This window comes from Lathyrus oleraceus, chromosome 6 (genome assembly GCF_024323335.1).
Source record: "Lathyrus oleraceus cultivar Zhongwan6 chromosome 6, CAAS_Psat_ZW6_1.0, whole genome shotgun sequence".
Classification (NCBI taxonomy): domain Eukaryota; kingdom Viridiplantae; phylum Streptophyta; class Magnoliopsida; order Fabales; family Fabaceae; genus Lathyrus; species Lathyrus oleraceus.
This window is the reverse complement of record NC_066584.1, coordinates 480,331,160-480,337,159: the sequence shown is the minus strand read 5'-3', so window position 1 is coordinate 480,337,159 and position 6,000 is coordinate 480,331,160.

The window sequence follows — 6,000 nt, the reverse complement described above, 5'->3', positions numbered from 1 at the left end:
GTATTGGTCTCAATGGATAATTGTTGGTCAACCTGAAAACATGAGCTCAACTGTGAGTAACAGGACCACTAGGGCAAGCCTAGGGTCAAAAGGGAATGAAAAAATTAAAACAGCAAGTGGCAAGCATCCAAAATCATGTTCAAACAATCAAGAAACAATACCAATTGGTTTCACATTCATGTCAATCATCATCGTCATTTCATGAACAATTTATGTCAAAGCATGGCATTTAGAAGCTCATAGAAGTCAACAGCAAGACTTGAATCAAAAGTAATCTCAAACATTTCCAAAAATCACCAAATAAATCATGATCAATCACAACCCACAGCATGGTAAGCATGTCAAAGTTCATCTCATTTGGACAAGTAAAAGATAGTCAATGAAAATCAGAAAGGCAATGCAATTTTGAACATGCTCAAAGAAGTCAACCAAACATGCATCAACTTGAAAAAATCATAAAACAGGGATGGCATATTAGAAATTAATGGGACTAAAACCATGGCAAATCTTAAGATGTCTAGTAATCACATGTAAAATTTCATGTCCATCTAATAAAGTATGAGGATTTCACAAATGAAATGGGAACAAGTGTCACAAAAAGTCAACATATGATCAAACAGGGGACAAAAATCTCAATCAAATGGAAAATGCCATAAACAAATCCACAAAAAATCATATGTAAACTAGACATGCACAAGCTCAATCATGCGAAAATTCAATTCATTTTGAGGTCAATAGGCATGGCTATGAAAATCAATAAGTTGCACATCAATGGTGTGACACAAATTGTCACACCCTAATTCAAAAAATCATAACTCAATGACCAGAGAAGATAAATTCATGAACTCTATACCAAAATCACCATGGATGTGTCTAGTTTGTGCACAAAAATTTTCAAGGCCATAGGATAAAGCATCACTATTTCACAAATGATTTGGTAAAAGGTACAACAATTGAGCACATGAGAAAAACCCTAATACTAAATTAAATCCATTCATCAAAAAAATCAGGAAAAAATATGACAATTAAGTAGAGATCATGATGAAACAAATGCAAAAAATCCCATGGAAATTGGATTTAAAATGAGGATGTTATGATTTTTCAAAGTTTGGGCATCAAATGAAATAAATATTGAAAAGAAAATGAATTAAATATGACTTAATTAAATAAAATGGAACGGAGTGGCAGTTTGGTAAATATGGGGACAACTTATTCCAACACGGCGTTTTGGCACGGCAGGGGAAATATTTTGATTGGCTATCATGGAAGCACAGTGCCATGCACACGTGAATAGGACAAAAATCTGGGCAACTCAAAGAGGATTAGGGTTTATAGCACAGTAACATCATCTTCATCACTTCAAATTCGATTCAAAAATATTTTTCCAGAAATTGAAATTAGGTATACCAAAATGACCAGCAAGCATTCAGCATTACAAATCCACCATCCATTTTCACTAAATCAAGCTATTAAGGAAGCATCGTGTGAAAACATCAATGAACATCAACTTTCAAATCAACAAATCTTCAAACATACTCAACCATTTTTAAAAACAAGACTACCAATGAAATCAGCATGCAAAGGCCTTTCTAAAACATATCAAGATTTATCAAATGGTGTTGTTCGAAATCTTACTTGATTTTGAAGAAATTAGTGAAACAGTGAGGATTTGGCTTGGTCTTGTTGAAACAGTTGCTCTACAGACCTCCAAATGATGAATGATGAAGTTTGCTTGGCTCAAGAAAGCTTGGTTTGGCTCCAATCCCAATCTGCCATTAATGAAGCTTGGAGAAAACAGTCACGAAATGGTTGTTACAGTTGGTGTTTGATGCTTGGAATCAGCTCAAAGATGATGAGAGATGATGTAGCAAGCAAGGATAGCTCGAGTTCTCTTTGAATTTTCAGCAAAAGTTCAAAAATGAAAATGAGATTTTTTGAGAGAGAGAGTTTTCTGTTGGAATACTGTGGCTGCTAGGGTTTCCAAATGACAGAAAATGAGTTTATGTATGTCTGTTTATGATTTACTTAATGTATGCTAATCACAATTTGGTTGAAAAATGAAATTTGCTAATTGGAGTAATTTGGCCTAAGTGGATGGTGCATGAGCAAAAGCCACGAAATTGGGCTTGTAACACAACCAAAATACCATTTCTGAACATATTTGAAAGGCCAAATGGATTGGAAATGGTTAAATCAAAAAGTCAAAATTTCTCCTCACTTAAAAATAATTCAAGTAAGTCAGAAAAGGCCATTTTGATTTGTAATGTTTTGGTGCATGATGGTTACATTTTTGGAAAGAGGAGGTCAAATATGACTTGTTGGAAAAAACCCCACCAAATTTGGCCAAATGGTTTGAGAGATATGGCCTTTTGAAGTTCAAGAATTTTTGAAAATGAATTGATCATATCTTGCCAACCATACATGGGAATTGAGAGTTCTTGGACTTTTTGGAAATGGGAGAACAAGATCTTCAACTTTCATGTTGGGCAAAAATTCATTTGAAGCTTGTATCATGATGTAAGTTTGGGATCAAGAGGTTTCCATTTTTGGCAAGTTTCAATTACAGGTCCAGTTTCTATTTTTGGAAATTTCTGATTTGGCTTCAAATTCTTCAATGATGATGTTTGCCATGATATATGAGGCCTATTTGGACATGAATAAGCTCTCTCAAACCAAATCCAACCATCAAAACCATAAAAATCAGTCACAGTTGACCAAGTTTGACTTTTTAGGGTTTCTGACTGACTATGCATTGACTGATGACTTCTGAACATCCAACCCTTGACCAAAACACTTCAAATGGATCCCCAAGTCATGTGAACATGTTGGACCAACCCTAGGGCCTTGGCTCAATGAGAATTGTGCTTGCTTGCTTGATTGACTGATCTCCTGATCAGTTTGACCTAATTCTCCTGATGATCTTGCACTTGGGCAAAAGGGACAATGCAATGCTATGCAGTGGACCATGTTATGTTATGACCTAATATGAGAATGTATGTACAATGATAGGTGCAAATTTGAGGTGCTACAATGAGCCCTACAATGAGTCATTACGCCCCGGGCGGAACGTAAGACTTGGATATGCATGAATAAACAAAGAAAATTATTCCTTCAGAAAAGTGACTTGGACAATCTCCTCAGAAGACCAATTGCTGATGACTTCACCCGGGATCCTCGGACGCACCCAGTTGTTGATGTCGCAATCACTAACCCCGACTTCTCCTTCAACCATGTTAACATTTGCACCACCATGCTACGGCCTGGGATTGTTGACGACATTCGGAGCCGGTGCAAGGTCGATGGTCTTTGAATCCAGGAGGTCCTGAACTACATGCTTAAAAGCTTTGCAGTTCTCAATATCGTGGCCAGGTGCCCCAGAGTGGAAGCTACACCTAGCGTTGGCGTCGTAACCCGCCGGAAGCCTACCAACAGGAGGAGCCAGAATGCGTAATTGCACAAGTTGTAGTTGTTGAAGACTAGCAAGCAACTGAGCATACGTCATTGGAAGAGTGTTGAAACGCCGGTCCATCATCCTTTGCCCCTGCTGATAGGCGGGTCTGTTACCTGATTGTTGTTGTTGTAGTGGTGCTGCAGCCGGAATGGTCGCAGCTGCAACATACGGTTGCTGATGATAGTTTTGAAAGTTATTCCTCCGGTTACCCCTGTTCTGATAAGAAGATACGACATTTGCATCCCCTTCTCTCCTTCTGGGTGCCCCTGAGAATGGTTTCTTAGTACTGGAAGAACTTGAAGAACCAGGGTCTTGGATTTTTCCCGCTTTGATAAGACTTTCAGTTCTTTCTCCGCAAATCACAACATCCGAAAAACTACCAAACGGACAACTTCCCATACGATCCATGAATACACCTTGCAGGGTTCCGATGAACATATCAGTCAATTCTCTCTCCAACATCGGAGGTTGTACTATCGCAGCTAGTTCACGCCACCTCTGGGCGTATTCCTTGAAACTCTCACCGGTCTTTTGAAACAAACTCTGCAACTGGGTTCTGCTCAGAGCCATGTCCATGTTATGCTTGTACTGCCTCAAAAAAGCTTCACCTAACTCTCTCCAGCTTCTGACAGATTCTTTTCTCAAGTCCATGTACCAATCCAAAGATGCTCCAGACAAGCTGTCTTGGAAAAAGTACATCCACATTTTTTCATCATCAGTATAAGCGGATATCTTCCGGTAGTAAGCTTGCACATGAGTTCGGGGACAGGAAGTGCCATTGTACTTGTCAAAAGATGGCGCTTTGAACTTGTATGGGATCCTCAACCCATCAACTAAACCCATATTAGAAACATCAAAACCCAACAAATTTTGGCACTCCATGGCGCGAATCTTTTCAGCAAGGGCGTCGACCTTTCTATCTCTCTTCCACTTTTCCAAATTCATCATCATCATTGGGAATGGTGAACATATCTTCTTGCTTGTCAACCAAATGAGAAGGATGGTGAACCGGAGCACGTGTCGCTCGAGCATTAGCAGCCTCTGTAATGATGGGTTGTCCATTGATTCTGATACCACGCAATTCGTCACCATTGGCATGGTTGTTGACAGGGTTGGTAACAGCAGTGTCATCGACATGGGTCTCTTCTGGCGGACTCTGACCGACAGGGGGAATCATAGTTTCTTGTCTCTGGACCAAGGTTCGGAGTTCCTCTTGCCCTTGCACTACCCCTTGCATCATACTCATGAACTGGGCCATGTTGGTCCTCATCTCTGCTAGTTCTGCTTGAACTTGATCCATGATCCTCTATTGATTCTGCCTTGTTGCGTAACGGTGCGGACGATACTCAGCAATCCTTCCTGAAACGGGAACCGGGATGAGAAATCCTCCTCAAGAACACCTGTAATGATGCATGAATGATATGTGCATGATGCGTATTCTATTTTTTCTCAGATATGCATATGCGGGTTAACTTTTTTTCTTTTATATGCACTATATTTTTTTTGAAAATACACATGATGTGATGCAATGCAGTGGCATGTCAATCAGGATTGTTGGATTCGCTTGAACATCTGTCAGGTTGCACTGTCTGAAGAGAAACCCACTGAGGAATATAATACGAAATCAGAACTCTGCTCCAGAAAACCGGGTTGGTTGAAGGTTAAGGTTTCCTGAATTTAGCCCGCCCCTCACTGGTAGGTTCTAAGAACAGAATTTCATCAACTTCAGCCCTTTAGTCGAGAATAATACGTTTACCACTGAAGGTTTGGCATTATTACGGGATAAAAGACCTCCGCTGACTCCCCTCAACAAGACATCCTAATAGCAAGTTCCCAGCCTCGGGGTCCTCGGGTTGAGCAGCGAGAATGCGCCCACCAGAGCTAACATAAACGCGTCTCGAAGGAGAAGCCTCGACTGAGTTCTCGGGAAATGGTCACCAGAGTCGACGATTTCTAGAGGAACATCGTGTCGTTATGGAACACCCATAGGACAGAATATATCCAAAAGAAACCTCGTCTCGATGTGGCTTTTCATGAACGACTTAACGTAGCAACACGCCATGCAAGCCTCATGACTATCCACTCTAAAACCTGTGTGTACTCTCAAGCCTGGGTAATGGGCTTATCACTCATAGAACTTCCCATCCCAACAAATAAACCAATAGATCCAACAGATACAACATATGAATGCAAGCAGGTAAATAAATAACTGTACAAAAGCATGAACACCCAATAAACAAACAACCTACAAAAGCTAGGAGGGACTCGCTTATGGAAACAGGGTCCCCAGCAGAGTCGCCAGCTGTCACAACCTGCAAAAACAGAAAGCGAAAAAACAACCGGCGAGAAAGGAAAGACAGAAGAGTCGCCGCCGTGCGTTATTTATACCAAAGGGGGGAAAGGAAACGCTCGAAGTAAACCTGGAGAAAGGAAAGGAAAAGACGAGGTCTCGCAACCAAATCTTGGGTTCGGGAGTCGATTATGCGAAGGGAAGGTATTAGCACCCCTACGCATCGTAGTACTCTACAGGATCCACTTTTGTTGTTCTT